This window comes from Eleutherodactylus coqui, chromosome 3 (assembly GCF_035609145.1).
Source record: "Eleutherodactylus coqui strain aEleCoq1 chromosome 3, aEleCoq1.hap1, whole genome shotgun sequence".
Taxonomy (NCBI): domain Eukaryota; kingdom Metazoa; phylum Chordata; class Amphibia; order Anura; family Eleutherodactylidae; genus Eleutherodactylus; species Eleutherodactylus coqui.
In genome coordinates, this window is record NC_089839.1 from 26,582,546 (window position 1) to 26,603,537 (window position 20,992).

Below are 20,992 nucleotides of genomic sequence, written 5' to 3' on the forward strand. Positions count from 1 at the left end.
TGCAGAAAGCATGTCACACTTTCAGGCTTTGCCTTGCACATGAATCCAACATCTGCAGCAATGCTGGTCTGGTAATTCCGGTTGTACGACGTAATGAAACCAATAACAATAATTACCATTATTTAATAGGATGGGTATAACCTGTATCTCTGCTAATCTATAACTGAAATGACGATGGGTCACACTTTTCTGCCATACATTGTATACTTCTTCTGATATGCAAATCAATTTCAACAAATCTACTATTGATTTGTGCTAAAGAGATGTTAAAGAGTTTGGCCTCTTTAGGAGAGTCTTTAGAAACATGTAGGAGTGACGGGTTTATTTTACTAATAGAGTCCTTATTGCAAATGTGGCCTGATGTCCTTAGGGCACATTCACATGGGTGTAAGTGCATTGTATATGAACCTGGGACCATTTTGAATTCTTGGGGCAAGTTGAGAATTGATTGACCATATATTTTTGGCTAAATCCCTATGTTGTATCAACCAGTTCAATCTATCGCACCTAATTTGTCTACTTGTTGGTTTTGGATCAGGTATACATTTCTATGCGTATGTACTAGGAGTAGATATGCAGACATATCATTAGATTAGGTATAACATGAACATAGACTATCCCATCGTGCCATGACTAGCGCTTAACAGGCAATGGGAGGTTCCTGTTGGGATCACCCTTATCAGGGCGGCTATCCCAAATTGGTAGCAGGGCTTTGTGACAGGGTCAAGATACAAGAGACAGTCTGACCATTACCCTCTGATTTTTAAAATACATCCATAGGAATATTTTAATGAAACGGATATAGATTAAATTGTAATATTACTTCTTTTTTTCACTTTCATGACATTTCTGGGAACTCCGTGATTTACTCATCAATAGTAATTGCCCAGAAAACTTCTCTAAACAGGGGTTACTTGGCTTAAGAGTGTTGCGACACACTTACGCAGAGGAAATACACTTTATTGTCCTCGTTTTCCTTCTTCTTGTGTTTTGTAGTCCCAATTTTTGCAAAATACAATTCAAAAGCATAAAAAACACAAATCTGCCATGTAGAAATGAGGCCTCCGTTACTTACTATATTTTTTCCTGCAGTGGAGAACTTATTTACTATCCACTCCAATGTCTCCAATTCCCGGACCACTAAAACACTTATTATGTCCTTTGAAAAGTTGGAAAAAAAGCCCCTATTTTTTTTTTTATAACAAGTGTCCTCAGCGGCTAATAGCCGGGAATGAGCTCAGAGGACAAAACCACATGAGCCTCTCTTGGCTTCCGTTTACCGGTTCTCAAGTGCACTTCATGAGATTTATTGTGCCGTATAAAAAGGAGAAGTAGACAATGATAATTATGGGATGAGAGTAATGCCGCTGCACAAACACATAAACTACGCTTAATACAACATAACAACGACACCGCTGCTAATGACTCAAATACATTGTTGTAGTTAAATACATATTGTCGTGTAAAATGCTACATGATACATGGTGACGATAAAGCACAAGAAACGAAGGAAATGAGCGATTTACCATTAAACTGAAGAACTATCGGGAGCATCAGCAGATAAATGTCTATTAGAGAATCATAGAAAGTACCGTATATAAAACACCACAATCAAGAACGAGCCGCAAAGTGACATCTCATTATAAAAGCTCTGCACTCCTTTTAACACTATAGCTTCTACATTGTAGCAGTTGGTTGCATCTCTGACAGAAAGTGATGAAGACTTTCAGCTCCTTCTCCCTCCTCCCTCTCTCTGCATATTCACTACTGCTCATACAGTGGGTCCAAAAAGTCTTCTGGCCCTTTCATTTTTGTTATGTTGTGGCCTTGTGCAGAGGCGTAACTTGAAGCTTCTGGGCCCCAATGCAAAACCTGTAACAGGGCCCCCAACTGTAATGCTTTATTCATAGTACTGGGCTCCCTATATGGAGAGGAGAGGCCTTATGGGCCCCCTGAGACTCATGGGCCCGGGTGCATCCCCTGCACCCTCTATAGTTACGACCCTGGCCTTGTGCAAATGACAAAAGTTTTTCCCTATCATTCTGCACTCAATACGCTATCATGACAAAGTGACAACAGAATGTTAGAAATCTTTCAAAAATGACAAAAACAACATTTTTCATTGACGTAAGTATTGAGACTCTTTGATGTGATACTTGACATTTAGTTCTGGTGGCCTCCTATTACTCTTGCTCATCTCTGAGAGTTTCTACACCTTGATTGGAGTCACCTTCAGTTGATCAGACATCATTTTCAAAGACACATCCCTGTCTATATAAGCTCTTACAGCTCACAATGCATATCAGAGCCAAAACTAAGCCATAAGGAGGAAAGAACAGTATGTAGAGCTCAGAGACAGGATTGTGTGGAACACAGATCTGGAGAAGGCTACAAGAACATTTCTGTTGCACTAAATAAATCTTGTTATTTGTATAGCACCAACTTATTCCGCAGCGCTTTCAAGTTATTTTTATTTATTACCCTCCACCAAGCTGGGTACTTATTTTACCAACCTCGGAAGGATTAAAGCCTGAGTCAACCTTGAGCCAGCTACGTGAACCATGTGGGGATTGAACTCGCAACCTTCAGGTTGTGAGTGAAAGCTAAGGACTGCATTTCTACTGCCTTAAGACTCTGCACCACACGAGGCTCTGAAACCAATGGTTATGCTAGCTGATCAGCAAAGATCCTGTATGTAGATGAGAGAAACCTCCAGTAGATCAGCCATCGCTGCAGCACTCCACCATTCTGGGCTTTATGACAGAGTGGCCTGAAAGAAGCCTTTTCTCAGTAAAAGACAAATGGAAGCCAAATGGAGTTTACCAAAAGCACCAAAAGGACTCTGACTCTGACAAGATTGATCCCTATTGAACATCTCTACAGAGACCTGAAAATGGCAGTCCACAGACGGCCCCATCCAACCTGACAGAAACTGAAAGGATCTGCAGACAAAAAATTGCAGAAAATCCCCAAATCCAGGCATGCAAACCTTGTGGCATCATACCCAAGAAGACTAGAGGTCAGAATGGCTGCCAACGGTGCTTCACCTAAGTGCTGAGTACGGGGTGTGAATACTTATGTCAGTGCGGAATGTTAGTTTAAAAAAATTGCAAAGATTTCTAACACGCTGTTGTTATTTTGCCAATGCGGGTGTGAGCGGCGCAATAAAAAATCTATATATGCTTGTGTAAGTCTATCTATCTCATATCTATCTATCTATCTATCTATCTATCTATCTATCTATCTATCTATCTATCTATCTATCTATCACATATCTATCTATCTATTGCATATCTATCTATCTTATATCTCTCTATCTATCTATCTTATCTATCTATCTATCTATCTATCTATCTATCTATCTATCTATCTATCTCATATCTATCTATCTATCTATCTATCTATCTATCTATCTATCTATCTATCTATCTATCTATCTCCTATCTATCTCATATCTATCTATCTATCTATCTATCTGTCTCATATCTATCTATATTATATCTCTCTATCTATATCATATCTATCTATCTATCTATCTATCTATCTATCTATCTATCTATCTATCTATCTATCTATCTCTATATATGTATATGTTATCTATTTATTTACCTATCTATTTCATGTCTATCTATCTTATATCTATCTATATATTTATATGTTATCTATCTCATATCTTCTATCTATATATTTATATGTTATCTATCTCATATCTTCTATCTATCTATCTATCTATCTATCTATCTATCTATCTATCTATCCCATCTCTCTCTCTCCCCCCCCTCTCCCTCTCTCTCTCTCTCTCTCTCTATATATATATATATAGTTTTTATTTATTTATATATTATCTATTTATCTATCTATTTTTCGAAACTAACAACACTGCGTCTCATCCGTATCCATATGTCATCCTACAGTACATATCCTTCTCGATGATACATGTTCATTCAGCACCCCCATACCATGCTCCTACCGACCTCCTGGATTAGGCCCAGGCAGATAGTTAATGGGTTACACGGTTGGATGACAAACAGTGGAAATAATTACATTTTATCAACACTAGAATACGGCTCCAAAACAAATATGATATTTTCCCGGTTAGCTATAATTGGTGTGTAATGAACCAGAGTCTATAAATAGATATTCCAACTCCAGCTATTGTTGTGGGACATAATCTGATGGTGGAATGACTGATGTATTCAGGGCCATATCTCATATATTGATTGTGTACTGGGCTGTGGTTGGATGAGCTCAACCAAGAATACTGATCAGGAAGACAGGTAGGTAGATAGATAGATAGATAGATAGATAGATAGATAGATAGATAGATAGATAGATAGATAGATAGATAGATAGATAGATATGAGAGATAGATAGATAGGAGATAGATAGATAGATAGATAGATAGATAGATAGATAGATAGATAGATATAAGATAGATAGATATTACATAGATAAATACATAGATAGATAGATATGGGATAGATAGATAGAAGATAGATAGATAGATAGATAGATAGATAGATAGATAGATAGATAGATAGATATGAGATAAATAGCTAGATGATACATAGATAGATAGATAGATAGATAGATATAAGATAGATAGATATTACATAGATAAATACATAGATAAATAGATATGAGATACATAGATAGATAGATAGATAGATAGATAGATATGAGATAAATAGCTAGATGATACATAGATAGATAGAAATAAGATAGATAGATATTACATAGATAAATAGATATGAGATACATAGATAGATAGATAGATAGATAGATATGGGATAGATAGATAGAAGATAGATAGATAGATAGATATGGGATAGATAGATAGATAGATAGATAGATAGATAGATAGATAGATAGATATGAGATAGATAGATAGATAGATAGATAGATATGAGATAGATAGATATTACATAGATAGATAGATAGATAGATAGATAGATAGATATTAGATAGATAGATAAATAGATAGATATGAGATAGATAGATAGATAGAGGAATAGATAGATATAAGACAGATAAAAAGATAGGTACATAGACAGATAATAGATAGATAGAGATCAATATATTTAGGATATATACATTGGTAGCTATGTGATAGACAGATAATGGATAGATAGCTAGATGATAGATAAGTAGATAGATATGAGATAGACAGAGAGGTAGATAGAAATATTGATAGATATGAGATAGATAGTTTTTTGATAGATTGCTAGATAAATCGATAAATATGATAGAGATAGATTGATAGATAAATATGATATAGATAGATATGAGATAGATAGATACATAGATAAACAGATATGAGATAGTTAGAAAGATAGATAGATACATAGATAGATTGAGTTATAAATGTGTGAGATTCTTTGATCTAGGATAGTAGGAAGTTGTCAGATATATCTGGTGCCAAGCTACAGTATCAGCAGATCTGAAGGTGCATGTTCCCTTCAGAGATCATATATATATATATATATATATATATATATATATATATATATATATATTAGATCAATCTATCTATCTGTATACACATCTTAGACTAATGTGATGCTGCTTAATATCAATACAGCTCTGACCGCATGTGCATGCCTTATTGCCTTATGTAACAACACATTATGCTTACACTCACTCATCATCACCATAGCATCTACAGGGTGGCCACAGAAAAGTAACCCAGAACAACACTCTTATGAAAAATACGAAAAATAAATCTTTGTTGCCCATAGCAACCAATCGCAGTGCAGCTTTGATTTTGCATACTAATGATGCTGTCCTTGGTACCTATGAGCAATGATTTTTTTTAGACAACTTTCATAGGAGTGAGGTGACGGACTGTTTTTTTGGGGCCCACAGAATGTTTTTCATTCAAACTATTTTCATTAGATGTGCAAAAAAGAAAAGAAAAGCCTGCGGCTTCTACAAAAGTAGTGGGGAACACGCAGAGGGACCTCCGCATCGGTTTGCCCCAAGTCTTTCGTGTATGCGAAACAGCTGATGCCTTTCCATTCCAACTATTATTCCTAATCCCACTGGATAATTTCCCTGAGCCTGGGGATGTATGTATACACCAGTGGCCGTCCCTGTATTAGTACAGTATATGGGTCCTTCTTGTGCAGCAGACATTGTAGTTGTAGACGTGAGGACGACACGATAATGAATAGAGAATGAAGCAGACATCATCTCCATCACTGATGAAATACACAACTCAGAAGATGTTAGCAAATTAATAAAACAGTTGTTGTTGTTTTCCCACAGGAGGATATGGAGATTATTACCAACTAATTACGCATCGTATCGACGAAAACCGGAGGAAAGGGCAACAGAATTTTTTTTTTAATAATAAATATTGTATTTAGATTTTCCACAATCTATCTCATCTATCTATCTATCTCATCTATCTATCTATCTATCTATCTCATCTATCTCATATCTATCTGTGTATCTATCTATTTCATATCGCTGTGTGTATGTATCTATTTATCCATCTATCTATCTCATATCTATCTATCTATCTATCTATCTCATATCTATCTATGTATCTATCTATTTCATATCGCTGTGTGTATGTATCTATTTATCCATCTATCTATCTATCCCACATCTATCTCATATCTATCTATCATCTCTCTCACATCTATCTATATCTATCTATCTATCTATCATCTCTCTCACATCTATCTATATCTATCTATCTATCTCATATCTATGTATCTATCTATCTATGTATCTATCTATCTATCACATATCTATCTATCACATATCTATCTATCTATATATCATCTCTCTCACATCTATGTATCTATCTATCTATCTATCTATCTATCTATCTATCTATCTCATATCTATCTATCTATATATCTATCTATCTATCTATCTATCTATCTATCTATCTATCTATCTATCTATCTATCTATCATCTCTCTCACATCTATCTATCTATCTCATATCTATCTATCTATCTATCTATATATCTATCTCATATCTATCTATCTATCTATCTATCTCATATCTATCTATCTATCTATCTATCTATCTATCTATCTATCTATCTCATATCTATCTATCTATCTATCTATCTATCTATCTATCTATCTATCTATCTCATATCTATCCATCTATCTATCTATCTATCTCATATCTATCTATCTATCTATCTATCTATCTATCTATCTATCTATCTGTCTTTCCACTGTATTCATTTGGGACCTGGCTATCCCTGATCAGGAATCTTGACATGACACTGCACACACAGGAGTGCACATAAAGCACATGTCTGTCCACTTGCACAGACATACCACATGTCACTGTTCCCGCCAACACACATGGTTGTGCATATAACATATAACAGAAACTCCACCAAGAGCTAACATGCATACAGATGGTAAACCATAGCTCGTCCAAGTGTCCTCACACCAGGGAAATAGAGGCAGCCACCGTGCTGACATACAGGGAACAGTGTCAGACATCATCCATCAGACATACACACATAGAATATCAGACATTTGGAGGCCGCACCTGCCCAGGGATAGGGAGAAAAACCTGAGGGCCTGTGGTCACAGTACCACACACTAGCACCCCAGAACGGACAGCAGTACGGCGATGGAAAGGATATATATATATCATCCCCTATTGCCACCAATGTTATTAATAATTGGGAACCCATTTTAACGTCCAGTTAAAAACCATGCCCTTTTCTAAAAATATTGCCATACGTTGGCGCCGGCAGCACAAAGTTGCAAATTTTTGTATGAAATCCCCCCAAAATTGCAACTTTCTTACACCAAATCTGTCCTAAAAGATCTTACGAATATCCCCTAATGCGTCTACTGTGGCCACCTAGTGGTTGGGTTTTGAATTGCAGGCTGAGAGTTTTTCGCTAGTATTTCACAATATTGTGTTAAATTGGTTTCATGAAAAATAGTAGTCTTTCATGAAAAGTATTATTATGTTGCGTACTATCGATGTGTTGACAACAGAAAAGAATGAATAACTTGGCCAAAGTTTGTATGATACAAATGCTCTAACATCCGGGGAGTCCTTGCGCTCCGTCCTATTTATTCGCCTACTCCTGGTTATTACAGGTAAAATAAAAACATCCAGTTCTTCTTTTTCCCAGATTCGTGACTTCTTCATATGATGAATCAAGGTCATGAGCGCAAATAGCTATTTCTCCAATGCGGTAGGGAAGAATAAAACATGATGATGGGTGACCTTTGCGCCGGATGATATACCCACAGTGACAAAGCGATGAGCGCGCTCTAACATGAAAGCTCATTCTCACAAAAGGGCAAATGAAAAGTTCGGAGGCGAATGTCCTGCGGACAGAAAATCTGATATTCTCTGTTCCTTGACACACAGCAAAAAAGAACGCAGATCGTCCTGACAGCCCATTCAGGATAATAATCGTCCATTAGTGCTATGTCTATACTAAAATGTGCATAGAAAGAAATTACATAGTGCCAACCGGCGACTGCGGGAGGAAAAACAAAACATAGAGGGATTCCAAAACTATAAATCTAAGAGTGTAATGTCCATTGGGGGTTGTATAAGGTATACGCCCAACAGAGGCTTCTGACCTATGCTACTATATAGGCATTGAGTGCCATATGTCACCTATGGGCTCCCAAGAGACATATACTGCGCAATGTAGGTTTTTCTGTGGCATGGCTCTGGATAGAATAGTGTAGTCAAAAACTATACCAATGTAAGCCTACCCGACGGGGCCCAAAAGGACGTATATGGGGCCTCCTCAGATAAAGTAGGACCTATTGATCCATGTAACATGTATAATGGAGTTTTCCCAGTGTACATGTTAAGCGCTCAGTCAGATGAGCGGCTTTTTTTCGCACCTATGTGGGGGGGAAAAAAAAGCGCTCCATGCATTAGCAAAATGGCTCTGTGCCCATTGCTTTTAATGGGGCCAGCACAACAGCTGCCAGCCCTATTGAAAGCAATGGGATGCAGGAAACCCTCACAATGATTTTCGGGGAAGGGCTTTAAATATAAGACCTTCCCTGAAAATCATCCCTAGCTCGTATAAAAAAATAAGAAAAATATTTATTCCCCTGTTTTACTTTTTTCTTAATTTTAAAAAAAGTTGTTCAACTTTTTTTTTATGTTTTCCTTTTTTTTAGTAGAGGACTTCAACTTGGTTTGATCATTTTTACAATGTACTGCAATACTTCAGGATAGCAGTATATTGTATTTTTGATGATAGTCTAGTAAGCTCTGCCTGAAATACATGGCAGCCCTGGGAGTCTTTCCCAAGCTCTGGGAAGCCAGGTCAACCCATTGACAATAAAGTATCATTGATTGGAGATCGACATGTCGAAGATCGTTGCCTCCTCTTTCTGTAAACCCATTGACACCCCACAATTCGGCTGTATGCTTAAATGCACTGTCAAGTTTGACAGAGGCATTTAAACAGTTAACTAGAGCGATTGGAGCTGGTTCCGGTTGCTACAGTTGCAGACTAGTGTCAGCTCTCTCCATATACCACCCACCATATACTTACATTGGGTGGTCCTTAATGGGTTACTAAATAGTTAATGTAAGTTTTCGACGCCTTTGAGCTTTTTATAGGGAATCCGATTATAAAACTGAAATTAGATTTCAGGCCGGATTGCTCCTTCACAAGACCTCATTATACACCCCGAATCCATTGTATTGTGGCGGTGTAATCCCTCGGAACGCTCTTCATACATGAATCCTGCGGTGTTTTAATAAATGGCGCTGAAGGCATCCAGGTGCATCGCAATTATATAGCTGATATTTTCTGACATTACTTTCGCTCGTGTTCCTTTCTGCTTCTGCAATTTTGCTATGAAATTTTGCAGGATAGTTGCAAAATGAGATTGTGTCTCCGAGGACCGGAGAACGCCTGGATTATACAAACAGGTGAAATGCCAAACCAAATGTCATTATCTTTCCATTCCATGTTCCTTTTAGGCGTCAAATGCAAAGTTCTGCTGTTCTACAGACTGTAAACAGCAGGTTGTGTTACATCCTTCCGTTGACGGGATAGAGATGTAGCAGAGCTGAACTTGTGCTTTTGCTGATCATTGCTTCTTCATTAAGTTCACCTGAAGTTCTGTGAAGGCCACGTAATGTGCAAATGATGCTTCATGCCCATCCGGGCCAATCAAGTGGACCCTGTGGGCTTCTATGTTGAGATTTCCATCTCTGTTAGTAGAGTCCAGTGAAACAAACGAGTAGAACCCTGTTTTTGGTCGAACTTTGCCAAAATTGTGTTTTTTTTGAGAACCCAAACCTCAGGCAGTTTATTTTGGCTGAAACAGAAATTCATAAAAACCCCTAAACCTAGTACTGAACACTAAGAGGTCTGAAACTTTGGTGGACCAACGGATGTGGCCCGGTGGCTAGCACTGTTGCCTTGCAGTGCAGGGGTCTTCGATTCAAATCTAATTAAGGACATCAGTTGCATGGACTTTGTTGTCCTTTGTTAGATTTGAACCTTGGACTTCAGCACTTACAAGACAGTAGTGCTAACCACTGAGCCTCTATTCTTGCTTACTTCTCCAGAAGAGGAGGATGAGAAGAAGAAACACAAAGAGGACTTACAAACTCCATACAGATGTTGTCCTTGGTCAGATTTGAAGCTAGGCAACAATGCTAACAACTGAGCCACCATTCTCCTTCTTTTTACCTCCTTCTTTTTCCTCTTGCTTCTTCTTTCTTCTTTCTCCTCCTTTTCTTCCAGAGAAGGAGGAAAAAAAGATTTTCCTTCTTCCCCAGAGGAAAAACCAGAAAGGAGTTTGGTGGCTCAGTGATTAGCATTGTTGCTCTGCAGCACTGGGCTCCTTGGCTCAACAAGGTTTCTGAGTCCATATAGATGTTGCCCTTGGTCAGATTTCAACCTTTGATCCCAGCACTACAGGGCAACAGTGCTAAACACTGAGTCTCATCCATTGGAGGACCACCAGCACTGTTGTTTCAGGCTTTTGGACAGTGTTCAATACAAGTTAAAGGGGTTTTTGTGAACTTTTTGACAAAATCTAACTTGCCGAACTTTTAAATAGTTTGCTCATCTCTATTCATTAGGCTTATTAGAATTAAGAAATATTTTTCATGAGTTCTTGGGACTTAGGTGAATGTTTGTAGAGCTGAAGGGTTAATTCACAAGTAGGTGGCAGCAGTTGGATGTGCTTCCTTTCGACTTATGAGACCACTCTTTACTTGCTACTTCCTGGACTGGAGCAAGACATGTCACGGTGCATATACCGATTCTAGAAATGTGGCGCAGAACATGGAACTCCCTGCACTACCAGCTCAAGCAAACTGGAGAGGTCTAATTATTAGCCAAGGAGCTTGGTTTGTGGTGATGGAAGGTTAAAGAGCCCAGACCAGCAAGAAAACCACTCATTGGACTGTTTGAAATGAAGTAGTATACCAAGCTATTTCTACCGCCATGTACCCAGATGAGCAGTGGCCATGGTTACTATAAGGTAAACTTGACCTTATTGTCAGACCTTCTTCATCATAGAACTCCCAACTCTGTGCAATCTATAATAAACCCCCAGCCTAGAAGTTTGCCAATTGTCCATAAATTCTCGGACAGTCCATAAAAAGTAGGAAACTTTTTTGAAAAAGTCCTCAAGTCAGATAAAGACTCTAGTTGTCAACTAAACTGATCTACCATGTTCCATATATAATGCTAGTGTCTTCTTATGGAGCGTCCCCTCCTCGGGCACCAGTGCTTGGGCCTGATTTTTATTTCCGTACCCCCTGTTTCTATGCCCCTGATTCTCCTTTATCCGTTGGATAGTGCTGAGAAGACTTCAGATTTGGATTGCCATGATATTGAGCTTCTCTGATAATTAACGAGTATATGGCTGCCACTTTCTTCCTAACAGTGCCATTAGAATCGGCAAAATTGCTACATTGAATCAAATGGTTGCACTATTTTTAAAAATGGTCCATTATAGACTTAGACTGTACTACAAAACATCTTTGATGGTTGGTTTGGGCCGACCGTTCCTTTGAGGTTGTGATGTTCTTGAAGTAATTACAATGAATTGACCTCAATTTCATGTAACATTTTTTTCTGTTTTTACCTTATTTTGAAGTTTTCACAATGCAGTTCATGAGTCAGAGAGTAAGAAATAGCGTAAGTCTCTGATATATTCTCTTTTGTATCCACACATGTTCTTTCTCGGATGCATATGCTGCACTAAGATAGCTCAAATAACGGCATTTACTGGAAATATGGGGAGGAATTTACGTAATGTTTTCTGGTATAAAAAAAAGTTGCATATTTTGTCCAAATTTGAACTTTTTGACTTTTCTAAAAGTTCTCAGGAAAAAGTTGGCATGGCCTCCTGGGCCATGAAAGATTTACTATAATTTCCATATCTAGCATAATTTTCACATTTTGGCATACTTCACTGTGGCACATGCTGGAGTTAGATCAGCATGTAAAACACTGTAAGAAATGAACTCGAAGTAATATTGCTTGAAAAGTTCTTTGTCTGTCTAGTGTGACAGTGGTGTTGTGCAAGGGCTTGACATACTACAAAGAAACCGAAGGCACAAACAGCAAAGTTTGAGTACGTCTTATTTAAGACATGTTTGAATAGTCTCTTTGTGTAGTCCTTAGCAGAGTGAAAAACTTTGAGCCTGCTCGATACTATGACTTTAATAATGCAGCTTTTCTTTATGGTTTGGTTCCCAGCACTGCTTGAGAAACACTCTCCAATACACAAGAAGGTGGATGACAAAAACAACTGTTCTAAGATCAAAACAATTGTGGTTGACCACTGAGAAATAAGAGTTCCATCTTAGCTAGTCCCAAGTATACACTGTACTCCTGTCCTGGAGACCGGTCTCTACTTAAACTTGTAATCAACCAAGGTGTCCACTGGTAACAGGGGAACATGGGCATGGGAAGCATTTCCCTATACAAGAGGCCTGTTGTGAGTCTATATTGATGTGAACACTTATAATCCATGTTGGAGCAAGATGTAGGATACTGGCCTTGAGAAATCAGCACCCACAATGTCCTATGGAAGTACTTTTTCTTCTCAGGTCTGCACCCTCAGATCGTCTTCACACGAGCACCTCTCTCCAGCCACCACACTCTAGCCCTTGCAGCATCTACTTCCGAGCTCTAGTGTCCTGTGTCTGAGGACTGGGCTCAAACCATCCACTATTCCTTATACACAGAGGCTGCCTATATGAACTCCTTATGGATAAACCCTTACAACCGCTTCCTTTCTCTCTGGCAGCATCGACTTGTCTTGTCCAAAAACACCGATGCCCCTATGCTCTAGGCTCTCTTATTCAACTCGAGTAGCTGTCTCCTTCTAACACAAGGCTAGGCTTGGGGGACCCACGCTCACTCCTCCTGAGGTATTCCAAAATCATATGTGTAACCTGTCCTCTCAGAGTGTCCTCTAAAGTCTAGTTCCTCCCCTTTATGACCCGATGACCTGAAGACCACCAATTAAAAAATTAGCCAGGGAAAAACAATCTATAATTGTTATACAAACTAACCGATAAATGTCCCTGCAACATCAAGTTTCATCTTACCCTTTAAAAATTTGACAGCTATAACTTTCCATTTTTCAGAAATCCCAATAGGGTAACCCCCTGACGTCGGCACTATAGGCAACTTCATAGCAGTTATACTGTCACATTTGACCAGGATTTACCAAAATCAGTCCTCCGAACAGTTCCTGGGCTATGTTCACACAGCAGAACAAAGAACATAAACCACTACAGGTGACGTGTGGACAAACAGATAGAGGGGGGAACTTTCCCTATATGACTCAGAATAAAAGGCCATATTTGCCTATAGCAGAAATCCCGTCCTTTTAAGAACCCCCCCCCCCCGCCCAAGATCTTTAGCCACTTACTGTCCTTATCTAGCACAGAAGTAAACAACTAAGTATGAATACAATTACCCCAATTAACCATAGCTTTTAGCTTGAGATGATCAGGGAAAAACTGGAGACCAACATCCAGCTCTGATTCCAACAACCATCAGATGAAGACTGAGAATAATCAGCACAGGTCCACAGCCAAGACAGGACTAAAGGCTTCCCTAATTTATAAGCTGAAAGGAAAATCCAAAACAGCACTACCCTAAACCAGACCTCCGTGAACAAAAACCAAAACTTACTGCAACATATAGCTTACTGAAATCCCGTTATCAGCTGTTGTGTATAGCATCTAGCTAAAGTGTGTTGCCTTTTCTTAAGTTCTCTGCCTGACCATAGATAACCATAGGGACTAGGCAATGTGGCATTTGAAAGATTTGCAAAGGTAAGAACCGATCTTAGGAGGAAACATTTTCCCTTTTGTCTTGGATTCTATGGTATTAACAAAAACATATGGAGAGACCACAGGTTGACAATATTACTGAGTTTAATCTTGATTAACCTAGCTATCAGTGAGCCTCAGTGGAACATGATGTCCAACCGGAGAAGGACGTAGACAGAGGATGGATCCAGCATGGGAATAGAATGCTGCCTCTTTGCTGTCCATCCACTAATTTGTCAGTGATCATATCACTATTCCCCTCTCACATTAGCATCTCCCTCTCTGGTGTATTAATTAGTCTGCTGAGTCATAAATTGCCAGGAAGTTTGAGCCAATGGAATCATATTTTGTATCCCTTATAAACACTCTAGTAACACTGTTATTGTTTATGGTGGTATCTTGCCCTTGTATGTCTACCTTTTTGTACCCAACTTTGATGCCCCATCATGGGTCCGGTTGACTAGCACAACTCTAAAGGTTTAGCTTAAAGCCCAAATGCAGGGTCGTTCTACAAAGGTATATGTCAGGAATAGAGATAAGCGAGCACGCTCGGATAAGACAGTTACTTGAGCGAGCATCACTCTTCTCGAGTAACTGTATTCTCGTCTAAGCAGGCTCGGGGGGGGGGGGGGCGGGGCAGCGGGGGGGGGGGGGAGTAAGAGAGACCTCTCCCTCCCTCCCTACCCCCCGCTCACCCCCCTCCCCCTAGCCTGCTCGGACGAGAATGCAGTTACTCGAGAAGAGGAATGCTCGCTCGAGTAACTGCCTTATCCGAGCATGCTCGCTCATCTCTAGTCAGAAAGATTTCCAATGCATAACCTCACAGACGATTCTGATGTATGGCCCAGGATAGGCATAGAGTGGTATGCTTTCTCCGTAAGGTCCCATAAAAAAAAAAAAATACAGTATACTGCACATTATACTTTTATGCAATGGCTCACTGTATAGAAAAGTGCAGACTGCAGAGCTTCCCTATGGACATTAAAACAAGGTATATTGATACATTCCACCCAAATAGAGACTAGAAGGACACTGAATAGACAATGAAGACCTATAGATCTATTTGACGCATATGTCGGAGGTAGACACCAAATGTAAGGCTCAAACTATGCGCATATAGTTTAAGGGCCCTTTAACATGGTCCCATATCGCCATTAAATGATAGCCAATCATCAAGCTCAGCACCTTATTAACTAGCCCCTTGCCCAGACCTATCCGAACAATCATTCATCTTCAATCTTCCATCTTCCACCTAATTGGATTTTTGGAAGGTTGATGATGAAAAGGAAAAAACCTACGGTAATGCTCAATAATTGTTTTTTGTTGCCCATAAAGCCAATGTTTTGTAGAATCCAAAAAGTTTTTTATTTATCGGAATTAGAAACAGCAATGTTATGCATTTCGATGTTCGCAGACCTCTTCATCAGCTGCATATATATATGGATTACATGACCAATATCCTGGTCCACATCATCTAGAACAAATAGACCTATAAGTCTGCATATCATGTGTGTGGCTTGGAGCAGGAAAGAGTTTGGGCCCAGTTCTGATGATGAGTAGTGTTGGGCACTTACCCAGCACTTCATTGAAGAAGAATAGCTCCAATGTTGACTGCCATTACGCTGAACTCGAATGTTGTGCTGCTTGGAAGTTATCATCACTCCTGGGCAGCAAAGCATTGGAGTTTAGTATAATTGTCACATAATGGACCATCGGTTGGCCGGAATCAGAAGTTTCCTTTTTCAATAATGTTTTGGTAACTGCTTGGATACAAACACCCTTCTACCCCATCCTAGAGTAGTTTTTTAATTGTTCCCAACATCACATAACCCCTCATGGGGGACTTTGCTGCAGAGAACCGTGATTTTTTTAGACTCCAAAAAACATGTGATCATCCATCAAAAGTGCATTTACTGATGGGGTGCACTTTACACAGCCTGATGAGTTGGTAAACTAGCACTCTAGTAAATGTTTGTGCCCAATTAGCCCACGTACGAAGGACTTAGCACTCATTCATATAGTATTTGCCAGTAGTTCCTCCACTTCCAGCTACAAGGTAGAGAAATATGGAGGACTGCACCCGGCCTTGGATCGGGAATTTCTAGTATGATTTCACATTCCTTCATCTGGCAGTCGGTAAGGACCTTGGATGGAGAGCAGCTCTAGACTTTGTGCTGCAATTTTTGAAATACAATTAGCATGTTTGTTAACGAAATCAAAGCCTAAACACCAAACGAATCAAAAACTTGGCAATTCCACCAGAACAATGGGACATTCCACCATAGCTTCCAGTCATCCTGTCCAAAGGCACAACATCACGAAGATAACAACCGTCTGTGTGCAATACAATGATAAACTATAGTCCTGGCCGCACAAATGCAATACGGTTGAAGTGGATTATCACAATGGTCAACACACACTGGAAACTGCCAGTGGCCAAAAGGGGATTAGGTAAGGAAAACAGATCTCTCCGACTCCAAGGGCTAAACGGGACATTTAGTAAATTCTGTTTGTGTATGTATAATCATCTACACGATATAAAGACACACGGCATATGGATTTAGGGAGTGTGAGCGGAATGAGGTCTTTCAAAGACGAATTTAGGAATTGCAACTTTTTACAAAGTGGCAATATTTGTGGTAGTCTTGGTCCAGTTGACGAGGGGTGTACAAAATAACTCTTCATCTCTAGATTTATTTAAAGGTGCAACACATTTATCAACATTTTCTGAAATTTCATAACTGGAGATGGAATAAACTGTGAAATGAGGTTCTTGTCACAGTCTCTGTTGTGGCCCTTGTGGATATGTTGTGAATGATCTTGTTCCCAATCACTGTAGCCAGTTTGAAGGTTTGCATAACTGGACACTGTGCTGAAAGGAGAATGTGCATCTTATAGACAAATGATAGGGTATGTCACACCCTGAGGGTGGTGGCCATGTTTGGTACAAAAGGTAGAGTGTGGCCTGCAAGTCGTTATTGTGTTGGCCATAATGGTGGAGTAAGTAGCAACTTTGAGGGGTCGGTGCAAGGTAACATAGGATGTAAGACCGAAAAAAGACATCTATCCATCTAGTTCAGCCTATAGTGGGGTGCAACCTGAGCTGTGAGCCATAAGAGAAGCCCTGGACATCTGCTGTGGGTGCAGCTTGAAAGTTCAAGTTGTGGAAAGCCCTGGAGCTTGTGTTGGAGCTGAGAGTTTCCGGAGAGTGGGACACTTGTTGCTGCGGGAGCTTCTATCGTGAACCTTGCTAAAACAATGGAGGTCGGCTATTGTGAGACTGTGAATGTGTACACTTGTTCAGAGTGTTGAGAGTTATGCCAGGTATGCTACTAAGTAGCTTAGAGACTGTGAATATAGAAAGAGACTGAGACTTTATTCCATGAGTATCAATAGGCTAAGACAGTGTTGCAGAGCAATAAAGCCAGCATTGCCAAAGTATTGAAACTATGTTGCAACATTCAAAAACTGTGTGCAAAATTAAAGTACCTATACAACTAATTGAACTGTAAGGTTAGTTCCACATGAAAATCACGGCAAAATTACGTCTTTGTTCCTGTGGTTTTTGAGTGCCAGCGATGCTTTCTTTCAGAATAATCTTGCATCGCATCACTGCCACCCGCGATAAAATGATGCATTTTTTAAATCGCTATAGGATTAACCCTTTGCAATCCAGTTTTGGATTCAGGGTTTCCTAGGGGGGTTCTCTCTTTCGACCATTTTACAATGGCGCCATCTGCTGGCTAGAGCCAGTACTGCAGTATGGGACATGCAGGAGAGGCCCCCAACAACAGAGTGGCCAGTAATAAACAGTAAGAACACCCTGCCGGACGTCTTCCGACATCGAAGCTGTACAGCCTTCAATGAGAATGTCTTCAGACGTCAGACAACGGATTGGAAAGGGTTAACATTACAAAGTCAATAGGACTTTCTAATGTTCAAATCACATTGCAACGCACGGCTCCATAGGGAAACATGGGAGATTAAAAAAAAATTGCAACATCGCTAATTGGAAGCAAACCATTGAAAATCATTAGTTTAAGAAATCTTGCATCGTGCCAAAATTGCGCAATTTTATCATCCATGTGAAGGCGTCATTATTGCTCCGCCCCTCCTACACACATTATTTAGTAGGGGACTCATTGAACAACCTTCACCAGTATACAGAGGATATTCCGTAAAATCAGTCAGATATATGGGAGACAGGAAATAAAGCGGGTATTGAGACTCATTTTTCAGGACGTTGGATGCGAACGGCGCTCCGGAATTTTGTTGCGGCAGCAGATTAAGATTTCTGTCTTCTTTTTTCCCTTCGAGCTGCAGCCAGATGAAGCCCCAGCACGCTCATGACAAGCGGATGAGATTCCATTCTTAATGATAAGTCATGGTGACTCTGTATGGCAGGATCTCGCTGACGCCATCACCGCCGTGCTGCTTAGAGAGAAGTTAGACAAACAGCAATGCGATAGAAAATATCAACTTTCCATGAAACGGGCAAAAAAAAGAACGACCAAAAATAGACAAAGGATAAAAACTTCTATCGGATGTACTTGAACAAGCTTGTATGTCACGGCAATAAGTACAAGAAGACTTTTCATAGACCAGGATAATAGAGCATGATGGGAAATCTTATTTCTGCAGCACTTAACCCATTAGTGACCGGCCTATTTTGTTCCTTGAAGACCCTAGTTGCGTTGCAAGAGCCATAACTCGTTGACATTGCCATATGAGCCCTTTTTTTTTTTTTGGTGGGGGAAGGGGGGGGGGGGGTGTTATATTTTTACCGGCAACACTCTGGGTTACATATAATGTGTGGTATAACTTTTATTACATTTTTTGAACAACCCCCCCAACCACCGAACCGCAAAACTCCGTTATTGTTTTTTGGGTTTTGTTTTCACGGTATTCAGCTTTCAGTTAAAATAATATAATAATGTTCTTTTAAAATGTGTGTTTATTTTTTTTTCAAGTTTATTAAAATAAAAACACATTTTTAACCCCTTCACGACCAAGGACGTAAGGGTACGTCCTGGAGCATCGGGGTATGTATGAAGAGAGGTCGCGGGGCGACCTCTCTTCATACAGCATGGGCGTCAACTGTTTATCACAGCTGACACCCGCGGTCAATAGCTGCAATCAGCCGTACGGCCAATCGTGGCTATTAACCCTTTAAATGCCGCTGTCAATTCTGACAGCGCCATTTACATCCCACTTCAGGGGTTCATTACAGCCCCCCACCCCCCCTTGGCGGTGAGATCGGGGGAGCCGTGCAGGTGTCATGGCTGCCGGGGGCGTTCTGAAAGGCCCCAAGGTTGCCTTAGCAGACTGCCTATCAAGCCATCCCCATGGGGTGGCTTGATAGGCTGCCTGTCAAAGAACAGTATGATGTAATGCTATAACATTATGTCATACTGCAGGAGCGATCAAAGCATTGCATGTTGTCGTTCCCCAGGGGGACTTAAGAAAAAAGTGTAGATCAGAGTAATAAAGTTTTATTTATTGTAAAAAAAAAAAAGTTATACAAGTTTAATCACCCCCCTTTTGCCATACCTATAATTAAAAATTCTAAATCATAAAATAAAAATACATATATGGTATAACCGCGTTTGTAAAAGTCCGATCTATTGAAGTAGCACATTATTTTCCCCACACGGTGAACGTTGTCCGAAAAAAAAATAAAGAACACCAGAAATGCACTTTTTCGGTCACCCTGTCTCCCAGAAAAAAAACCAATAAAAAGTGATCAAAAAGTCGTACGTATTCTGAATTAGTACTAACAAAAACTACAAGACTTCCCGCAAAAAATAAGCCCTGACACAACTACGTCGACGGAAAAATTTGGTATTGTAGTAACCGTACCGACCCATAGAATAAAGTTATCATGTCGTTTTTGTTGCAGTTTGTGCGCTGTAGAAACAGGGCGAACTGAAGGATGGAGGAATGTCAAGTTTTTTTTTTATTTTACTCCACTTAGAATTTTTAAAAAGTTTTTCAGTACATTATATGGTACATTAAATAGCACCATTGAAAAATGCAACTCGTAACGCAAAGAACATACAGCGACGTCGATGGATAAATAAAGGAGTTATGATTTTTATGAAGAGGGGAGGAAAAAACTAAAATGGAAAATAAAACAGACTTGTTTTTTAAGGGGTTAAAGAAAAACAATTGACTCTGCATCATCGCATCCTAAGATCCAGAACATTTTTAGTTTTCTGGCAGTGAAGTTCTGGGAGGTTTTGTTTATTTGCAGGAAGAGTTGTAGAATTTATTACTGTTTTGAGGAACTTGTTATTTTTTATAATGCTTTTTATTGTGTTTTTTGGGGGGCGCAATTCTGGTGTTATGTTTTTAAATGACTTTTATGGCGTTCAACCAGGAGGGATTAATAACAAAATATTTTCATTGTTTGGGTCATTATGGACGAAGTGATACTTGTTAGGTGTTGCTTTTTAAAAAAATGGTATTTTATCCATTTAAAAAAGATTTTGTGGGTAAAATGCATATTTTTTTTAATATTACATTTTTCTTTAGGTTAGACAATATTGAACTTTTTTTATACTAGTTTGTAGTCCCTCAAGAGGACTTGAAGGTGTTATTGGTCGATTGCTAGAATAGTAGACTGCATTACTTATGTATTGCATTCTACTATGCCTATAATATTAGCCTATTAGAGGCGGAGGCGGAGTCTACTAGGCTA

At 39.4% G+C, this 20,992-nt stretch overlaps 1 protein-coding gene and 1 non-coding gene across 3 annotated transcripts in view; one reads left to right on the forward strand and one right to left on the reverse strand.

Moving 5' to 3' along the window:
* The window catches only part of LRFN2 (leucine rich repeat and fibronectin type III domain containing 2), a 453,859-nt gene that overhangs the window by 291,547 nt on the left and 141,320 nt on the right, over window positions 1–20,992 (reverse strand). The window lies entirely within an intron of this gene.
* Window positions 18,663–18,731, forward strand: LOC136622663 (small nucleolar RNA SNORD48). The gene has a single exon (XR_010791856.1). It is a non-coding gene; the product is annotated as a small nucleolar RNA SNORD48 (small nucleolar RNA).